This window comes from Panthera tigris, chromosome A1 (assembly GCF_018350195.1).
Source record: "Panthera tigris isolate Pti1 chromosome A1, P.tigris_Pti1_mat1.1, whole genome shotgun sequence".
NCBI classification, from domain to species: Eukaryota; Metazoa; Chordata; class Mammalia; order Carnivora; family Felidae; genus Panthera; species Panthera tigris.
The window spans coordinates 94,807,940-94,830,311 of record NC_056660.1 but is presented as its reverse complement, the minus strand read 5'-3'; positions in this window follow the sequence as shown (position 1 = coordinate 94,830,311).

Genomic DNA, 22,372 nt, shown 5'->3' with positions numbered 1-22,372 from the left:
GGTGGCTCAGTCAGTTGAGCATCTGACTTTGGCTCAGGTCATGATCTCATGGTTCGTGACTTTGAGTCCTGCTTAGGGCTCTGACAGCTTTGAGCCCGGAGCCTACAGATTCTGTGTCTCCCTCTCTCTCTGCCTCTCCTCTGCTCACGCTCGCTCTCTTTCTTTCTCAAAAATAAACATTAAAAAAAAATTTTTTTAAGAAAAAGAAAAAGTGGGATTTGAAAGACAAACATAATGAATGAAGACAGAAGAAATCATGGACTATGGGTTTTACTTTTCAGAGGGTTTCCTCCAAGAGAGGTCCCCCGTTAGAAAACATTTGCTGAATATTGGGGTGCCTGGGCGTCTTGGTCGGTTAAGCGTCTGACTCTTGATTTCAGCTCAGGTCATGATCTCATGGCTTGTGGGTTCAAGCCCTGCGTCGGGTTCCGCAGTGAACGGTGTGGACCCTGCTTGGGATTCTCTCTCTCCCTCCCTCTCTGCCCTTGCCCTGGGCACATGTGCACCCGCATGCACACGCGCGCGCGCACACACACACACACACACTGACTCCCTCGCTCTCAAAAATAAATACTAAAAAAGAAAGAAAACATTTATCAAACAGATATAGTCTTAGCAGAAGGACGCACAAGGTCCAAATCAGCCCTTCCTGAAGGCAGGAAGCACTGTTTTCTCTGGTTCTGAAGAGACGCAGGTAAAGCCAGGAGCCTTGCACCTGAAACGCACCTGACCAATAAGTGTAAATTCCCTCCTCACTTATCTCCTTTCCTACCTCCATTTGGAGGGCCACCTGATGAAGAAACCAGCCTCTACATTCATGCCCGGGAAACCTGAACCCCACAAACCCCTTCTGCCAAGGGCTTGGGAAATCATGTCCTCCTGTTTGGTACGTACCCAACAGGCAGGGTGACCTGAGAGTTTTATCCCCCAAAGAGAAGACACCTGCTTTCTTCCTTTTCCCTCCACCTCCCCATCCCCAACCTGCTCCCTGGAAGCATCTCTGTCATCTGACATAATACCATGTCCTTATAATACTAGCGTCCTTAATCCTTTTCTCCTCTTGATGTCAATTTAGAAAGGAAAAGATCCTCAAAGGGGAAAGGTGAGAAGTGGGGCAGGTGATGTGAGAGCAGCAGAATATCCCCTCTCACCAGGCTGCTGTCCTCAGGCCACACTCACACACACACACACACACACCGTGAGCCCCCTCCTGTGCCTCAAGCTGCAGAGGTAAGATGCACATCCTTTGAGGTCATGAGCCCGCTTCTGCCCAGCCATCCTCTCATCCCCCACGAGAAGCAGCTTCCTATGTCTAAAGGTATGGACAGTGCCCCACGCAGGGCCCTAGAGACATGGTATAATGGAACGGTCCTGGGCCAAGTCAGATGGGCAGCCTTATCCCAGCTCCCCACGGATGCGCAATCTTGAGCAAATTACTTAACCTCTTTGAGCCTTTATTTTCTCCTGAGTACATGTCATAGTAACACCTAGGTCACAGAGCAGATAAGAGGCTCAAGAAGATAATGTATAAAAAGCTTCTAGTCTGGCACGCAACATAATCCCAATAAATATCAGCCCTTTTTCTCTCTCACACACATACTCACACGTAAGGGATGGAAAAGTCAGGAGAGGAGCACACACAGATGTGTACAGAAGTCACTCAAGTTTCACAGGCCATGGCGTTGTCCGCTGTAAAGTCAGTAGGCTGGGAGCCATGATTTTGATGACCCCATGGAAAACCGAGGTGATCCATGACTGAGGGAGAGAAAAGAAATAAGCAGCAAAGGAATGGCAGACCTCAGAGCTGGATGGCAGGTTGGATCACAGTCTATAGAATCCCCAGAAGACTAAGAAGGCTGCCCTAGAGGGGATCACAAGGGTTCTTTGCGGTTCCCTTTAAGACTCCAATCCCAGAGGCAATCCCAGAATTCGACCTGAATAGAGCCAACTCAACAAACGAGTGTAGGTAACAAGTTCAACGGCACACCTAAAAATGTTGCATTGAGATTGGAAATGCTGCGTCCTCCTTGGCTCCTGTTGCACCTTCTGTTGAGCAAGAGGACAAGAGGTGGACAGATGGAAGGGAAGCATGGAGGAGAGGTTCAAGCAGATCCCCGTCCTACAGACCCCCTTCTCCAGCCTTGCACCTCAACCCAGATTCCTTGAAGAGTCCAAATTACTGGGACCTTGAAAACACATCCAAGTGTAGATTGCAAATATGCCAGGGAGTTTCACTTTTGACACACAGATTCTGGAGGTAATGCACACTTATCAAATGATAGGAGGACTCTAGCCTCCCCTTCCATCTTGGAAATGGGTCATTTCATTTCCTTTTTACCTTGAGAATTTACCCTTTATTTCATATCTGATACAGGTGAAACGAGACAACTGTCAGGTCAGAGATTTCATTATGATGTGCAGAAGGGAGTGAAAAAAAAAACCAGGCATCGTTCAGAATGGGCACCCACCCCACTCTCGGGTGCCGAGAGGCCCAGCTTAGGAAGGTGGACACAGATCTCCCTCCATCCACTTCCAAATGTTTAGGAGTTCAGGTCCAGGGTTTCTGTCACTTTCTTCCTCGGTGTATTAATATAGGACATGAAAACTCAGAATATGTCTGTAGCCACCCTCAGCATGGCCAACCCATCTGTTCTAAGTGGTGAATGATTAGAGAACATGAAAGAAGAAGACAAGCAAGATGTCTTTTAGGGTAAGTGTCTCTCCTTTAAGTTGAGCTGGAGATCGGAAGCTGGAAGTTGAGCTGGGTGGGAGTCAAAAACTGGGTGGTCCCAGAGAACTGCCAGCAACCTACCCATTCAGTGCCTCGTAGATATTCTAAACAGCAACATGTTTTACATTTTTGAAAAGGGTGTTGGCTTTGGATTCAAAATCAGTTTCAACTCAACAACATTCTTTCCCTGTCTTGTATTGTCTATGGGACATGGAAGGTTGCCTGCCCGTAAGTGAGTTGAGGGTCGCCTTTGGTGCGTTTTGTTGGAGATTCACAAATGGTGGGGAATTTTGTTTCCCTGACTCTATTATAGGTGCTTTGTGATGTGGCATGGTAGAGTCAGGGCAGCTACGTTGTACTCATTTAACCTTAAGATCGAAAGCTCGGTGCATTCCCTAATGAACACCTGACTCTCTCCAGCCAGTATCACATACAATGAGGCCAAACACTTTTTGCTGGCAGGTTCAAAAGAAAAAAAAGGAAAGTGGGATTAAGTCCAGAATGTGTTTTCTTCACTAGGAGACTTCTCAGCTCTGCTTTCTCTCATTATAAAACTGCAAGAAAGTGGCAAACACAGAGAAAATAAGGATTTCTGGTACAGTAGGTATTATGGAGGTTTTACCCTGCTAGGTAGAAGAATAGTATTTTTTTTTTTACAATTTCTTCAAATTCAGGCCCTGAGTAGGCTCACTCATATAAAACCGGACCCCACATTCCAATCTGTACCACATCCTATCAGTTGATTCCAGGGGTCACACTCAAATGGTGTGACCTTGTGGGGAGTCCAGTGGTATGAAGGCTGGGAGGTCCGGGTCTCAGGAGCCAGATGAGCCTGTTTGATTTAGTGGCGGTACCAATCTGATCCTTTAAATTGCTTCCTAGCAGAATGTAACCAGCTCTTTTGAAAGTCAGTCTGACTGTAATTTGCTACTAATTGTGGTGTAAAATGAGCTACTCTGGGTCCAGCTGATAGCAAAACATAAATTCAAGTGGCTGTTCTCAGCATGTCCTTGGATTAAGGTGAGCTTTAATATTCTCTCTACCCGGGCTTCTGGAAATCGGATCATTTCCCTGCCCACTGCACATATCACACTACTCATCAAGTTAAGGTAACCTCCCACATGATGAGAAAGATAAGAATGGCTTGGACGGTGCTGGAATTTCATCAAAGAACAGTGTCTTAGTAACTCACTGTGCAGCTTGCTTCCATTACAAATGCCTTTGGGGTGCCTAGGTGGCTCAGTCGGTTAAGCGTCCAGTTCTTGGTTTTGGCTCAGGTTGTGATCTCACAGGTCATGAGTTCAAGCCCCACATCAGGCTCTGTGTTGACAGTGTGGAGTCTGCTTGGGGTGTGCAGTCTCAGTCTCTCTCTCTCTCTCTCAAAATAAATAAAACTTAAAAAAATATATGTGTTTAAAATGTGTTTTGCTGGCTGCCCAACTTCTGACATTTTTACTGCTCCTATGACTACTTACTCCTTAGGGCTATATTCGCCAAGCATGGTCCATGGAGCATGATGGGCCCTTGCAAAAATGCAGATCCCCAAGACGTGATTGAATCCTACCGAATCAGAACTCGGGTGTGGGGTAGGAAACGGGTCCCAGACATCAACACTTAAAATAAGACCCCAAAGGGATTCGATGCACACCCAAGTTTGAAAGTCACTGCCTTAGAGAGAGACAAGGCTCATTCAACAACGGGAAATTTTTAAGCCCAAGAACTGAGTGTTGACTGTGGTGGAATCAAAACCAAGAGGAGAGTGTGGGCTGGAGGTACCAGTAGGAGTTCCCGTATCTCCCTTCAACCTCCATTACGGTCCAAATTACTGTCACCCCCCTTCCCCCATAGGGCTGGTCAAAGGGTGGTATTAAGATAACAAACCACAGGTCTGGGCTCTCCATGGTTTGGCCTTGATGCCCTCTCTCTTTCTCAGGTCCACGCCAGGCTGGCCAGGTTAGTGGCCTCTCTTCGCACATCGGCCGTGCTCATGTGGTCACGTGCCCAGGCCAGACTCCATGCCCTTGTCCATGCTGCCTCTTCCCCCCACCCCGCCATATAGAAAGCCTCACCTCTGCCCCTTGATACATCTCAATCCTACACATCTTTCCTAAGTTCTAACTCCATATGAACCTTTTCTGTCCACCTCAGAACACCATCTTCTCCGTTATTTGAAATTTTATTACCCTGAGAAGCAGTCTCAGGTTTGGGTGTTTTGGTTAGCATTTAGTATGCCATGTAGGGCCCATCTTGCCAGCTAGATTTGGAAGTTCTCTAGGCAAGGACACTACTGTGTTACTTATTTATTAATTTTGAGAGAGAGAGAGAGCGCACAGGGGAGGGGCACAGAGAGAGGGAGAGAGAGAGAACCCCAAGAAGGCTCCGCGCTGTCAATGAGGAGCCCGATGCAGGAGTCAAACCCACAAACGGTGAGATCATGACCTGGGCGCAGATCAAAAGTTGAACGCTTACGTGACTGAGCCACCCAGGTACCCTGACACTATTGTAATTTAAAAAAAAAATTTTTTTAATGTTTATTTACTTTTGAGAGAGAGAGAGAGACAGAGAGACAGAGAGAGAGAGAGAGAGGAAGGGCCAGAAAGAGAGGGAGACACAGAATCTGAAGCAGGCTCCAGGCCCCGAGCTATCAGCACAGAGCCTGATGCGGGGCTTGAACTCACAAACTGTGAGATCCTGACCTGAGCTAAAGTCAGAGGCTTAACCGACTGAGCCACCCAGGTGCCCCACTATTGTACTTCTTACCATTTCCCTTAATTTTTAGCACTGAGTGCAAAGTAAGTAAACAGTGCAAATCTATTAAATTCTCATTAAACTGTTGGTTGACGGAAAATACTTGCCTGCCCGGAGGACTATGTGATGATGTCCACCTCCCCTATCCCATCTGGCCACTGTCAGCACTCACTGAGTCAGTGGTATCGTAGAGGACACTGAGAAGTTGCATAAGAAACAGGCACAGAGAGGACAGCCCTCAACCAGTCATTATTAAGCACCAACTGTATGCCAGGCACTGGGTTAGGTGCTGAGAATACAGTGATTAGGAAAACATTCTCCTTATGGAGCTCCTGCCCTCCCAGAGGAGACAGATTATTCAGGTGATCATAAAAACCAATATAAGATTGCAACACGATACATATTAGAAGGGAAGGATCTGTGTGGGCACCGAAAGCAAGATACGAGAGGACCTTATCTTTGTGCAGGATCAGAAGGAAGGAAACAGTGTTGGACACAGAACTCTGAGCCTCCAGGCTGAGACTGTGCAAACCTCTCCCTATATCCACCTCTCCCCCCAGGGACCCCCAACAACTGGAGAACTGCTTGAGTCTGTGGCTGAATCGCAACTGCCAGGTAATTAATAGGTTTTACCCCCGATGTGGCCAAATCCCTGGAATTCTCCTTGGACTTTCTGGCAATAAAATGGGTATGACAGGACAGCTCTGCTAAGGTCACACTGGAGATGAAAGAATGACCGTAATGCATTTGAACTCCTGGAAAGGTAGAGCAGTCATGGCCCCAAATTAGGAGAGTCAGCCTCAATTTTTTTTGCTAACCAACCCCAGGAAAATGTGAAGGAATGAGGGACAAGGATGTGTGTGTGTGTGTGTGTGTGTGTGTGCGCGCACGTGCGCACATAATAAATTAAACTCAGTTACATAGCTCAGCTGTTCTCTTGTGACTTTCTGTGGATTCCAACAAAGGGACATTTTAGGGGGTTCCAAAAGAATCTTCTGAGGAAAATTTGGCTGCCTATCAAATGACAGAGGGTATTGTTTACTCCTGAATAGCTTCGTCAGCAACGGGCAAATTTAACAGGATAGTTACCCTGAAAACTCAGTACGTAGGAAAAGCAGTAACATATGGAGATAGATACATGGTTTTATTATTTTTCTGTTCTTGTAAAGCTCACATAAAATGTGTTACTTGTCCTTCCCTCCTGAGAGTGTGTGGAAAGGTAGGGAAGGGATGAAGGGAGCCACCAGAGACGTTGGCTGGCCACTTACTATAGCCCTGTTCATTCAGACGGGTTGTAGTGTGCAATCTCACACATTGAAGACATTTCTCTCCAACTTTAAAACAGGAGGCTCAAAACAGCACTGTCATAAGACCCAGAAGATCCGCACAGATAAGGCAGCTGATTGTACTTAACACATGTACACATACACACACACACACACAAACACATTTTCAGTGACTCCATCTATGGAGCACTTTTGTATTAAAATCTGATCTGCTTCTCCTAGCCGATTTTATAGTTAATGTAATATAAAAGCAAAAGAGACCTGTTTTTACAAATATATGTTTTCCTGGCCTATCTGTATGTCTTGCTCCTCTAAGAATTCAAATACTACACATTCGGAAGACAACGTAATGAGAAGAAAGCATATTTCTGTTTTTCTTTCTAGGCCTCAAGCACCACTCTGCCTTGAGTTATAGTTTAATGCATCTCCTATTTGCATACGGGCATTGTTTCCATTCCCAGATGAGGAACCCAAGGCACAGAGAGGTTTAGTAACTTGCTCTAGGTCACAGAGCCAGCTTAGTGGTTAAAGGCACGAGTCGAATCCAGGCATATGGATGCTAGCGTCCATGGTTTGCCCGCCTCTGCTATATCCTCTCTCTGACGCCATGTTAGAGAGATGGCTGGTGGTAACTGTAATTTGCTTGGAGGAGACTGGAAAAATTTAGTGTTTCCCTAGGCTTTCCATAGGCTAATTTTTAAAACTCTTGTTTAGCTAGATGGTTAATGCTAAGGTAGTCACCAGTTAACTTATAGCAAACTAAACGCCATAAATAAATCGCAAATGGCTAATTTGTACAGCCTGAGTCAAGATTCGCAATGAAAGCAAGGGGGAGAAAATGTTTGAGCGAAGTATCTTCAGAGAAAAAAAGCAGTAAGTTAAAATTGACTCCCTGAGGTAAAAAGACTCTACTCTTTGCAATTTACCCAAGTGCTCGGAGGTGACTTATAATTCCCAGCCTACGCTCAGATCTGAGTTTAAAAGTGCTTCTTTTAGCAGCTCTTGCAAGGATAAATTATGACTTCAAAGCGGAAACGTCTCCATTCACAAATGGGTCGCTGACAAGAGCTTGAGGGTGCAAAGAAAGTCTAACAAGCAGGAGAAATATGGCAACAAGAAAAATGAATTTTTACCCTAGATTCCACTTCCTCTCGGCGCTTTCACGCCGTATTATGGAGAGCCCCATTCTCCCTCTTGTCACACTGGGAGGAGCACGAGAAGGGGAGCAGGTTCAATGAAGCCCCGTGGGTCGGGTCCACGCAGAAAGAGGCTGCCCGCATAAGAGGCATCGTCTACTTCTCCGAAGGATCGTGCGGCTCTCACGGCGTGGGGGTTGACCAGGACGGGAGGGCCAAGTGTGGGGGTGGAACTCTGGGCCTGAGGTGACATGGAAATGCCCTCCAGACGTATCCCATGAAATCTCTCGGTGACCAGAGATTCCAGGTCGTTGAGGATCCGTGTAGACTTGCACCCGCTTCTTGAATCTCTGTATCAAGGTGGGGTTTCCTGTCTCAACAGGAACGGGCGGTGCTGACATTGTTCCACTGCATATACAGAGGTGGCTTTGCAAATGCCAGTGTTGACAGCATAGGGATGAAAGGAGATAGCGTTCTAGAAATGTGAAAACCTTCCGTGCACCCAGAGGTAGGAGCCTAGAATGTCGGGTAAGAGCAGAGGGGCCACCAGGAACACCCAAGAAAGCAGTGGATGCGTGTGAAGGGTGGGGGCCTATGTCGCCACACAGACAGAGATGACAGGAGGGCACCCCCGCCCCCATCAGAACTTGGAACCAAAGCCAGTTTGGAAGGAGTTGGTGATGCCACTGGGAAGCAATCCTTAGCACGAGTCAGCTCAGAACCTCCAGCCAGTGGGCAATGGAATTTACTGGAAGAAGCCCTGCTCCACTCGGGTCTCTGGCTCTTGCCTCAGTTTCCAGCCTGGCACCACACTTCTTCCCGAGGATTAGAGCATGGCTGGGACTCCGGCCACTCGGCTGAGCCCCCGATGTCTTATGTGGGTCCTACCATCTTCCTCCTTCACCCCTCCCAGAGGCATGAACACGTTCCCCTCCCTCAAGCCACAAGAAAGAAAACTTGGTGAAACAGAGCTCCGTTTCGTGACTAAGAAGTTCAGAGAGAACCTGCGAATATTCCCAAGAAACTGTGCCTTGCCTGTTGGCGCCCCTCGGCAAAAACGCTAACAGACTGCAGGCCAGGCTTTGTGCCAAGCGCTTTGGTTAACCGCCACGGCCTCACTGGAGAAGGAGGAGTTTTTGTCCCCATTTTGTAGATGAGGCCACAAGGCCCAAAGGGGTCATGACTTACCCAGATCAGATCTGGAGTCGGCCCTTGTGTGGTACATTCCACTCCTTCCAAGAACGTGGCGGATATATCACATCCCCTCGCCGTGTGGCGCATCCCCTCTCTCTTCTCTAGCAGAGGTGCCAGCTTCGAGAATGGTGTCACTGGGTGAAAATGGAATCCAGTTCAATACAGTCATTAGAAAACAGGATCCCCTCTGTGAGTCAGCAACACAAGGTGACTGGTGTGCTGGAAAGACCCTCTTATAGAAGGTGCCCGGGGCGGCTCAGTCGATTCAGTGTCTGACTTTGGCTCAGGTTATGATCTTGTGGTAGATGGGTTTGAGCCTGCTGTCAAGCTCTGTGCTGCCTGCTCGGGCTGCTTCAGATTCTGTGTCTCCCTCTCTCCCTGCCCCTCCCCCACTAGTGCATGCACTCTCTCTCTCTCTCAAAATAATAAATGAACATTAAAAAAATTTTTTTTAAAGGAGCAGTTTCTTAGGTTAAGTTTATTTATTTATTTTGACAGAGAGAGAGAGAGAGAGAGAGAGAGAGCGAACACAAGTGGGGAAGCGGCAGAGAGAGAAAGAGAGAGAGAGAGAGAGAGAGAGAGAGAGGAGGCACAGAGAGAACCCCAAGCAGGCTCCGCACCACCACTGCAGAGCCTGATTTGGGGCTCAAACTCACAAACCACAGGATCATGACCTGAGCTGAAGTTGGACACTTAACCGACTGAGCCGCCCAGGCGCCCTCTTACGGTTATTTAAGACTTCCCTCCCCACCACCCCATCTCCCTCTACTTTTGTGGTAATATAAGGAAAAAGACAAAGTCAGCATTTCAATTCTTCCTGCTGTCTTGATTCAGCCAAGAAAACATGAAAAACAGATCCAGCTCCCTGAGGAACAGAATATTGAGGAGCAGGGGTGGAAAGCGTTAGCCGGGGGCGGGGGGAGGGGGCGGGAATTGGATGCATCAAGAAAAATTAGAAATGAAAACAAAAGTGAGTTCTTTTATTACTGCTAATATATACCATATCAAGATACAGATGGAGGAAAACTTGGGTGAAAAAAAATAAGGAAACAAAAGAGAGGGGGAAATTCCTTTTTGCAGTTATGTCTCTTATCTCCAGTGGCATGATAATCCAGTTGGCAGTGGGCACTGAGGGTCCGCCCTTGGCCGTGTTGCGAGCCGGCTGTGTGACACTGGCCAAGACGCTGCCCATGCCTGGACCTCTAGGTTCTAGGTTTTGGTCCAGCCACAATCTAAACAAACACATTCAATCAATTCACCAATCCACCAGCAGTTGCTTAGCATGAGTTGTTTCTACATTTTTATGCCCGTAACATTCGGAAAAGCAAAAGGTAGGGAAGAAAATGGCAATACCAAGTCACCCGTTTTCCTGTGGGAAGAATTGTTTCATCTCAACATCCTTATGAAATAATTTAAAAGTCAGCTTTAGGGGCACCCAAGTGGCTCAGTCGCTTAAGCATCCGACTTCGGCTCAGGTCATGATCTCACGGTTTGTGAGTTCCAGCCCTGTGTTGAGCTCCATGCTGACGGTACAGAGCCTGCTTGGGATTCTCTCTGTCTCCCTCTCTCTCTGCCCCTCCTCTGCTTGCACGAGCCTGCTCTCTCTCTCTCAAAATAAATAAACTTAGAAAAAAAAGTCATCTTTGCATATTCGTACTCACATAAATGCTTTCCCTGTGATTTAAAGAAAGATGCGTACTGACATTCAGAAAAGAAAAAAAAAAAAAAAACAGCAGGTGGATAGACTGTGAAATTAACATTGCCATATTTCAGTTCTGCCATCCTTAACCTTAGTCCGGATACAAATACAGCTGACGAAGCATGTGGGCTTGTAGAAAATAACACATATTTCATTTCCAGGAAGAGCTCGTATCATTTCCTCCAGATAAAACAATGACTTGGGGACTTAACCTTTCTTCTCTTTCTGGAAGTGAGTAAATGTTGTAGGCACAATCATCAAATCTGAGTATGTGTTTTCCAGAATACTATTGACCCTTGAGTAACACGGGTTTGAACTGCACGCGTCCCCTCACAAGTGGATTTTCTTCAATAAATACGGGAGAGTACAGTACATGTATTTTCACTTCATTCTGATTTTCTGAAATAACATTATGTTTTCTTTAGCTTTCTTTACTGTAGGAATATAGTATATAATCCATATAACATACATATCTGTGTTAATCGACGATGTTATTGGCAAGGCTTCTAGTCAACAGCGGTAGTTAAGTGTTTGGGGGAATCAAAGGTTATACCTGGATTTTTGACTGTATGGGGATCAGCGCCCCTAACCCTCCTGTTCAAGAGTCAAGAGTAGGTGTTTTCAGACATTCTTAGCTAAGAAGATTATCACCCACGTTTTTAAATGTTAAATACACACAGTATGAAAGCGACAAGCATAACTGACATTTTGTATCAAAATTAGTCTCCCTGGGGCTGCTGGGAACTCTGAACACTCCTCTGAACTACCATTGTGATGGAAACCTGGAAAAAGGCAGACGACGTCTGACAGAAAGAGAGGTGGAGAAGGGGTCTATACTGTCTACCCTTACCTACGAGATGCTAAGTGAAGAAACACAAGGAGTCGCTTCTAACCCTTGCTATGACGTGTTCTTTATTTAATGCGCTCAGCCACTTAATTAGCATGCCAATTTAAAGCTTTGAAAAACTGTGTGCAAAGTCAGCAGGGGGTCTGAGCCCTGATGTTATTTTTCCCACAGCTGAATAAGTGATTTCCACCACCACCACCAACACCACACTCGCCCTCATTAGTATGTATGACATGAGTGGAATAACCATTGGGAGATTTATACCGTGCAATCTCCAGCTTAATTAATAAGAAAGGGAGCCGATTTCTAGAGGAAGAAGTACACGTGCACAGGTTCCTACGTACCTCTGTTTAATTAATAATATAAATCCATCGCAAGGAGAGTTTAAATGTGCCCTCCTCGTTTTGTCTACCCATTTAACTATTAACTAAACTTTGTAGTAGCTTACAGATGTGAAGGTGCCGTGATCTTTGGGTAAGCGTCTATAATGTAATTATAACCTTAACATCCCTACCCCACACCAACTCAGTCATTTAGAGAGTATTCAATGAGAGTCAACCAGGCGAGACAATGTGTTAGGGACGCAGGACACACAGGCGAACGAGGAAGAGCCCAATTTTCAAGGAACTTTCAGTTAAACAGAGGAGACAGGGATATAAATAAATGTGATCCACAGAGGGATTTTTCTGAAGGGGGGTGTGTGTATAAATTCTAAAAAGAGCCTCAGCCAATGGTGGAGGGTGAGAAGAATACAGAAGGAAGGCAGAAGAGAGTTTCACAAAGAGCTGATATCAGAAGACAAGGGCCAGGATGACAGGACTAAGTCCATTAAGTCACATCCACCAGTCTATCCCCAGCACCTAGCACACATTCTGTGCCCAAAATAATTTTCTGAATAAGTTCACGAAGTCTGGCAGGCATAGGATGGGACAGCATTTCAGGTGAGGCACAGGGACAAGGGTCAAAGGTCTCGGTTTTGAGAACCACAAGTAACTATTACAACAGAGAAAGTGGTTTGGGCAAGGAAACGATGGTGGGAGGGGACTAGAAAGGGATTAATAAAAATCCTGGTTTATAAAATTAGGTAAAATAGGGGCAGTGGTGTGGCTCAGTTGGTTAAATGTCTGACTTTGGCTCAGGTCATGATCTCATGATTCATGGGATTGAGTCCCACGTTGGGCTCTGCACTGACAGTGCAGAGCCTGCTTGGGATTCTCTCTCTCCCTTTCTGCCCCTTTCCTGCTCGTGCGTGCACGCTCTCTCTTCCAAAATAAAGAAGCATTAAAAAATAAAAAATAAAATAAAATTGGGTAAAATAAACAGCTGTCTTCAAAGAATATTTACTTCACTAAAACTTGGAAGCCTATGAGAGCGTATGTCAACCTCATACATAAATTCAGCATACTATTAGCGGATGCCTTGATAACTACCCTACATCGTTTCTTGGCTTGTCATGCACGGCAGAAAGAAAATAGAGCCAGGCATCTCAATAAAAAACATATTTCTTTTCAGTTTGGAATGATGAAAAAGTCCTGGAGATGGACAGTGGTACTCTCCATAACAGTGTGAACGTACTTAATGTCACTGAATTGTACACTTAAAATTATTACAATGGTAAACTTCATGTTCTGTATATCTTACCACACACACAAAACTATTCTTTGAGGGCCTACCAGGCCCAATAAGCACAGATTTTACCCTACAGAGTTATGGTAATGACTGAATATTAAGCTCACTGGGTTTTCATTATTTTTTTGTTGCGATACACGTTACACACACACAAATCTTAAGTATACAGTACCAGGGGCACCTGGCTGGCTCAGAGGAGTGTATGAGTCTTGATCGCAGGCTCATGGGTTTGAGCCCAATGTTGGGTGTAGAGATTACTTAAAAATGAATAAATAAACTTAAAAAAAATTTTTTTAAAAAGGGTCCTGCTCAATATGTTTTAATATATGTATATACCAGCGTCTAGATCAAGCTCCCTTACCAAGATGCCAACAATTTCCAGCACTGCCCCAGGTCCCCTCCTGTGTCTCTCCCAGTAACCTCTCATTAAAGCTACTGCAACGCTGATTTCTATTTGAAGAATCTCTTCCTCCTTCTTCTTTTTAAAAAATGTTTATTTCTGAGAGAGCACAAGCAGAAGAGAGGCAGAGAGAGAGAGGGAGAAGAAGATGCAAAGCGGACTCCGTGCTGACAGCAGCGAGCCTGATGCAGGGCTCAAATTCACGAACCACAAGATCACAACCTGAGCCAAAGCTTGACGCTCAACCGACTGAGCCACCCAGGCGCCTCTCTTTCTTCTCTTGAAAATGTACGTTCAGCCTCACTGTTTCCTGATTTCAAATTAAATCTACTGAACGGTAGAAGCGTTTGGCAGCTGTTGAAAGGACAGTGTAGGTTCTATTACGGTGTCATGAAGCACCACAAACTCTGTGACTTAAGACAACATAAATGCATTATCTCTCCATGCCCAGGGGCTGAGTCCAGGCACTGGTTAGCTAGGAACTCTGCTCAGGACCTCAACAGGCTGAAATCAGGGCGTAGAAGGGGGTTGCTATTTCCTTGGAGGTGCAGAGCCCTCTCTACCCCTCACTGGCGGGGAGTAGAATTCATTTCTTCGCAGCTGAGTTACTGAGGTCCCTGTTCTCTTGCAAGCTGTCAGGCAGGGACTGCTCTCAGCTCCCAGAAGCCACCCTCTGGTCCTTGCCACATGGTCCCCTCCACTCCCACCATGGCAGCAGACTGTTCTTTCAAAAAGAAGCCATCTTGTAAGGGCCCACCTGATGAGCTCATGTCCACCCACAATAATCTCCCTTCTGATTAGCTCAAAATCCACTGATAGGACCTTAATTATATCACCAAAATGTCTTTTGCCACAAACATAACACAATGATAAGGGAGTGACAATCCATGACAGTCACACTCAGAGGAAGAGAATGTACAAAACATGCACCTTGAGGGGCAAGGGTCCTGGGGCCATCTTAGAATTTGGCCTCCTCTGGTTGTTCTTCACTTATGTCACCTAATCACAAAAACAACAGTTTTATTTCTTTTGAAGACATTATAGAGAATTGAGAAGATCCAGATCAAAGAAAAGTAAAATACAAATTAATATTCCAATCATGATTATAACCACATAGAATCACTGTTAGTATTTTAGCGAATCTATTTCTGTTTTTTCCCTAAGCATTATAAATATGCATATGTGGGTATTTATAGAATAGAGATTGAACTGTCTAATGTTAGGTAGCTATTTAAACTGAGTTTCAGTCCAGTTCACCACTGTTTTCTTGAAGGACTATTTTCATCTTTTGATTTTGAGCATATGTGACAGACTAGCCCTGTGTTTATCTATGTATTAAGCTCGTGCATATGTGTAAAGACATACAATTCTAAGTTTTGCTAGACCAGCATGTGCAATAAGTGAATGCCAGCAAAATATCCATGAAGTACTGCTTTCTAGGTAGCAAGCTAGAGACAACGGGACAAGAAGAATGCTCCTCAGCTGAGGGACTGCCCAACTGAGCTTTTACTGGATAGCAGGAGGCACAATTCATGAACAGAGCAGTGGGGTATGTCATAACTCATTTCTTTTTAATAATTTTTCTCTTTGTATTTTTTTAAAAAAATTTAGTGTTTATTTATTTTTGAGAGAGAGTGACAGAGCATGAGTAGGGGAGGAGCAGAGAGAAAGGGAGAAAGAATCTGAAGCAGGCTCCAGGCTCTGAGCAGTCAGCACAGAGCCCGACGCAGGGCTTGAACCCATGAACCATGAGGTCATGACCTGAGCTGAAGTCAGACACTTAACTGACTGAGCCACCCAGGTGCCCTGAAGCATAAAATTTTTTTTTAAATTTTTTTCATGTTTTTATTTATTTTTTACAGAGAGAGAGAGAGAGAGAGAGAGAGAGACAGAGCATGAGTAGGGGAGGAGCAGAGAGAGAGGGAGACAGAATCTGAAGCAGGCTCCAAGCTCTGAGCCATCAGTACAGAGCCTGATGCGGGGCTTAAACTCATAAACCAGAAGATCATGACCTGAGCCAAAGTCAGACACTTAACCAACTGAGCCACCCAGGTGCCCTAATTTTTCTCTTTTTACATCTGTAGCGGTCATTCGAGCTTCCACAAATGTTCCATTTTCCCTTTTCTGAGCATATCATAGGACAGCGTTTCCCTGTCCCCACGTAGCATGGCCTGTGTGACTTACCTTGGTCATGAAATGGGAACAAAAGTGATGTGTGTCATTCCACAGCAAAAACATGAAGAACGAGCTTGTGATTGGTGATGGGGACTTCGTTACTCCAGCTCTGCGAGACTGCGTGAGCTGTTTGGAGACAGCATCTTGGCCAGCAGGGTCGCTGGGTGGCCGTAATGGGCAGAGGGACTCCTTGTACTGAAAGAAACAAAATGTTGCCTTATGCCCCTGAGAGTTGTTTCTTACTGCAGCATGGTTTAGCCTCAGTTGAATAAGGCAAAAATGAAAGTTTAACAATAACTCGTCTCTTTTTATAAATTAGGGCAGATTCAAGTTTGTACCTGTAAAAACATGTCTTGCACTCACTTGCATCCTGATGAGTTTTTGCGGAGGGGGAGGGAGCGGGTCATGGAGATGCGGATGCACCGAGAAGCACACATGGGAGCCCGTCCTCAGAGTGCACATCTTCTTTCATGTGTGACTTAGCGGGAAAAACGTTGAGAACAGCAGACTGTCACACTGGAGCTGTGAGGCCGGAGGGCTGAAGCATCTGTCTCCCTCGACGCTTGTGTCTCACTCACTGCTAGTTCATCAGGTTTGTTACGAACTGTAAGTGAATGTATCCAAATGCATATCCAGACTAGGAAAGTCTCAAGGCCGCTACAATTCTCTTTTGAAAAGTAGGACACCATAAATAATTACTGGTAAAACATATGAAAAGGCCTTAGTTGGTATGCACTTAACCCTTTATAGTAATGTCTAATAGGAATTAGCAGAGGGCAGAGTTCGACCACTGTAGCCAATTACAACATTATGAGGCCAAGACACGTATGAATCGTGGTGTTTGCTATTGACATGGAACAAAACAGACACGCGAACAAAAACAAAAACGGTTTTCTTGAGTGTGATGAGCTGAAGTGATATTTTTAGCAGAGAGCAGAAGAATGCTTTTAGACGAGCTAAAATCTAGCTTCTGGTCAGGTGGCATAGTTACTATATTTGATATCGAAATCACCCCTCCCTCCTCACCACCCCCCCCAGCGTCTATTTCCCCTTCTTCAGGTAACTCTCCTGATTTCGTTTCATTTCCAGGTAGCTACACCTTCCGTGAGCACCTTGTGCTTGCAGGGAGGTGACTGTCCCCTGTGCCCACTGAGGGTATGCTATGGAGCTCAGGCTTCAGCTAATCTCTGAGTTCTCCTCCCATGGCTACATTGATCGGCTCAAGTGGATCGTCCACCAAGTGGATAGACAACTGTGGGCCAGTAAGACTGGAGGCGATTTTTTTCCTGTAACTCCCAAGGAAGATCCATCTTTGCTCTTTTCAGAGAGCTTATGAGAATGGCCACCTCTCTGATCTCTCCAAGGGATACCTGTGAAAGCCAGCAGCCTGAGAATTTGTTAGCAGCCAGATTACCCCTGTGAGGTAAGACCGGCCTAAGGGTGAATCTGCTGTTGTGGTGAGCAAAGAGGAAAAATGAAAAGAAACCTTGATTACATTGTTGAACTACTGACCTGAAGTAATCCAGAGGTCTGTCCTACCTGTAAACTACCAGCTAGACACAGTAATCTACATGCTTCTAATGTTGAAGACTGTCTTTGTTGGGTTTTTTATTCTTTTACATTTTTTTTAATGCTTATTTATTTTTTGAAGGAGAGAGAGAGACAGACAGAGTACAAGCAGGGCAGGGGCAGAGAGAGAGGGAGACACAGGATCCGAAGCAGGCTCCGGGCTCTGAGCTGGCAGCACAGAGCCCAGACATGGGGCTAGAACTCACGAACTGTGAGATCAGGACCTGAGCCAAAGTCGGACACTTAACTGACTGAGCCACCCAGGAGCCTCTGTTGGGTTTTTGATTCTTTACATCAGACACACTTAAACAGATACAACTACAGACTGACTGCAAACCCAGTTGCCTAAAGACCCACATGGAACACAAAAATCAGAAAGTAGTTGCCCTCTCAAAGTAATAGCTTTAAGGAGACCGAGTCTAAGCTTCCTAAAATGATATATCATACTATACCCTCGCAGTTCCAATTATGTTGAACAGAGTGTAAAGAATTTCAGGCAGGGTCTTTTCAGTGTTTTGGGGAGATTAAGGATGTGTGATCAGGAAGGGAATGACAGAGAACAAAGAGAGAACATAGACCCGAAAACCAAAAAAGCTAATGTTATACTGGGCTTACTGTGTGCCCAGAAGTATCATGGGTAGTGGGTGTATTAATTCGCCTTCTCCCCGTAACAATCTTACAGTACAATTATATTTGTTTCAGAGAAGGAAACAGAGGCACCTGAGGTTAAGCACCGTGCCCCTGGTGCAACACAAGCTAAGGATCTGGCTCCAGTGCTGGAAGCATTTGCCATTTTGGTCACTTTTTAAGGAGACACGGAGAGGGGCCCCTAGCTAGGTGGCTCAGTTGGTGGAGCGTCCGACTTCGGCTCAGATTAGGTCACGATCTTATGGTTCAGGAGTTCAAACCCCACATCGGGCTCACTGCTATCAGGGCAGAGCCTGCTTCGGATCCTCTGTCCCCTCTCTCTGCCCCTCCCCAACTTGCGCTCTCCCAATTTTTTTTTTTTTTAAAGGAAATAGGTAGAGGGGCGCCTGGGTGGCTCAGTCGGTTAAGCGTCCGACTTCAGCCAGGTCATGATCTCGCGGTACGTGAGTTCGAGCCCCGCGTCGGGCTCTGGGCTGATGGCTCAGAGCCTGAGCCTGCTTCCGATTCTGTGTCTCCCTCTCTCTCTGCCCCTCCCCCGTTCATGCTCTGTCTCTCTCTGTCTCAAAAATAAATAAACGTTGAAAAAAAAAATTAAAAAAAAATAAAATAAAAATAAAGGAAATAGGTAGAAATCCCTCACTATCGATACTGGGCATTCTCTGAGTGCACTCTGCACTGAAACCCAGTGGACGTACGTAGGATTCATCTGGATGAAGCAAGATGTTCACACAGGGATGTACCTGGCAGAGCCTACGTGGACAGTGTTTGCAAATGAATCACGCCAAGGAATGAGGTAAACACAGGGAGTTCTCCAGCCAGTTACCTGCACAGACTTCACTGACACCTACTTACCTGCTGATGTCATTGAGAGCCAAAGCTGCTTCTTTGTAAACAGACTCTACCTTTCTTCCTCACTCCTACACACAAGGATGTTATATGAGGATGAAAAACCACCTATCTGGAAGAGGACATCTTTTGTGCTTAAATCGTAATGATGTTAGTCAAATCTAATTCAGCTGTGAAAGTCACTAAAAGAATATTATTAAAAGTTTTTTTTAAGTATTTTTAAGTTCTTTTTTTTAAGATGATAGCTTTACTTTTTAAATTTTTTTTAAAATGTTTATTTTATTTTTGAGTGAGAGAGAAAGAGCACGTGAGGGCGGGGGAGGGAGAGAGGAAGACAGAGGATCCAAAGCAGGCTCTGCACTGACAGCAGAGAGCCTGATGTGGGGCTTGAGCTCAGGAACTACGAGATCATGACCTGAGCCGAAATCAAGAGTTGGATTCTTTACGGACTGAGCCACCCAGGTGCCAATTTTTTTTAAGTTCTTACTTAAATTCCAGTTCATTAACACTCAGTGTGATACTAGTTTCAGGTGTACAATTTAGTGATTCAACACTGCCATTCAATACTCAGGACTCATCGCAGCAAGAGCACTACTGAATTTCCATCATCCATTTCGTCCGTACCCCCCGCCCCAGCTTCCCCCTCATAACCATCAGTTTGTTCTCTACAGTTAAGAGTCAGGTTTCTTGGTTTGCCTATGTCTTTTTTCCTCCTATGATCGTTTGCTTTGCTTCTTAATGCTAGAAACACACTGCTTTCACTGTAAATGTAAATTATAAGCTCAAGGAGTTAAATGAGGCAGTTTTTATTAAGCTCCTTTTTCATTATCGCCAATGTTGTGGAAAGCATAATAGAAAACAACAAAAAAAGGCCTGGAGGTTAATATTTTTTTTAAATATTCACTTAATTTTCTTCTCCTCTGTATTTTTCTTCCTTTCTTTTTTTCTTCTTTTCCCAGTAAAGCTCTCCCACCCCACCCCACTCCAGCATAAGACCAGATCTCCACTCATTCAGGAAGGGCCCACAATAGACTGGAAAAAACGGGCTTTTGTGTCTTTGTTTTATAAAAGCCTAAAACCATGGGGAAAGAGATGGGCTATTCACATCCCAAAGACAGAGGAATGGAGAAGTTCCCCTAAACTCTCCCAGGTCCCTGGGCTTGGGGAAATGTGGAAGAGGCGGGGGTCTGGGACCCGTCCCAAGAGCACAGAGCTGTGCCCTGCATTAAGCAGCCTGCTAGGAAGTCTGCCAGCCCCAAGAGGGACGGCTACATTGTGCACATTGACAGAAATATAAGCAGCCTTCACGAAGATTCCTGGGCTCCCAGCAGGACGTGGGAACAGCAGAGGACCATTAAAACCAAGCACAGAGATGAGAAGCTCTCAGGGCTACCCTGTCTTGGAGCATTAACAGAGGATCCAGTGTCTTCCTGGTTGTGTTTTGCTTGTCGGCTTGTTCTTCTACAAGCCCAACAGCACGGGCAGATAGTCGGATCATAGTCGGATCTCAAGATGAGGTCTACAAAGTGAAAAGATGTGGTACTTCTTGTAGACCAGGGTTTGGGGTATGGGGCTCACGGATGAAGAGAGACAATGCGGTGAATTCTACCATAGGGTGTAGGATCTCGTGTATATACGGGCTACCGAGACTAAACGAACCTGAGAACAACAAACACAGAAAGCCCAATGGTGAAGGAGATAGGACGGTGATCCAAGTGAAACCCTGGAGAAGGCAGAATCTCACTTGGGATCTCAACAGAATACGTAAAAACAGGAAGACCAGGGGACGAGGCAGGGCTCTCCAGGCAATGTGATGGCACGCATGAGCACGCAGAGTTGAAGGTGAGCACATTCAAGGGTGCTAATGAGGAGACGTGTCTGGCAGACTGAACCGAGGGAACAGTGAGCAACCAGAAAAATAAAGAGAGGCCACCCTGTGGATGGTCTGGAGTGTCTGGCTCAGAAGTCTGTATCAGATACCATAGGCAACAAGATACCCACTGGGAGTCTGGACCCTGACTGTGAAATAGTTTTTGAAAATTATATTCATGGGGGTTCTGGGTGGCTCAGGCGGTTAAGCATCTGACTCTGGATTCCAGCTCAAGTCAAGATCCCACGGTTTGTGGGATTTAGTCCTGTGTCAGGCTCTGCACTGACAGTTTGGAGCCTGCTTTGGATTCTCTTTCTCCCTCTCTCTCTGCCCCTCCCACACTCCTCTCTCTCAGGGTGAATATATATACTTAAAAAAAAGAAAGTTATATTCTAAGGTTAATATGATGTTGGCATAACGGATCGTGAAGAGCCAGGGAGTGATACTGGAACAAGGCAGCACTATGGGGCACCATTTGTGCAACCCAGGAGAAAAAGGAGAATGGGCCTGCGTTCAGGGGGGGGATGGACAAAAGAAATGGGGGCATGAAAGAGCGAAAGGAAACATTCTGACGAGTGGAACTCATTTTGGCAATCGACACCGGGCGTAAGACAGTTCATCGTGTCTAAGCAGCGTCACTGGCAAAAGCGCTGTGATATATTTCAGTCTGCTATTGTAAGCTGCTGTTCGCCCTTGTCCCTTAGGAGATTCGTCGTCTTGGTTTGGGCTGGGAAAGAATTACAAAAGTGAAGAGAAAACAAGTGTTTCCATCCTCAGAATGTTTTCATGCTTGTAATGTTCCGGCGGTACCGCTGTTCAATGTCTTCTGACGCTTGGCCACGCTGTTGCATGAGGCAACTGCAAAGACAAACGTGTCCAACTCCAGGAACAAAGCCACCTAAGACTACTTGAATTTGTTAGTCCTGCGGAAGTAGGGGAGACTTCATAAAGAAACAAAGAGCTGGGCCAAAGAACACAAACACAAACAAAAGCAAAAAAAGTGAGAAAACACACGGAACATAAAATACATTCAAAAGGCAGGCAAAGAACTGCTTCAACAGTATAGCAGAGTTTTTAGGGACCGGGTCCTGCGTTCAAATTCCGATTCCACCACTTGGTGACCGTGTAGCCTTGAACAAGTTACTTCAAAGGCTAGCCCTTAAGACCCCCTTCAAATTAGAAGCACGTGTCCCTCTGGGCAGATGGAATCCAGAGGAGGCTGGAGAACTCATTGCTGACCCCCATGCTCCCTTGTGACCGAGCACCCACGTGCAGTAGGCAATCCACGCAATGGTACACAGTGGCTCTATTGCTCTGAATCTCTGTGGTTTCATTTCCTCTTCATATAGTGAAGGAAATGAGTGTATCTACCTCATGGGGCTCTTTTGAGGATTAAATTGCTATAGAACACGTAAAGTGTTTAGTATAGCACTTGGCACATTGTAAACATACTGCAAATGTTTACTATTATGATTGCATTTTTATTCATCTAGAGCTCTCATATTAGGGCAGAGGTTAGCAAACTAGGGCCCGCAGGCCAAATCCAGCCCACCACCTGTTTTTGCGCAGCCTGAGAGGTAACGAGTGTTTTTTT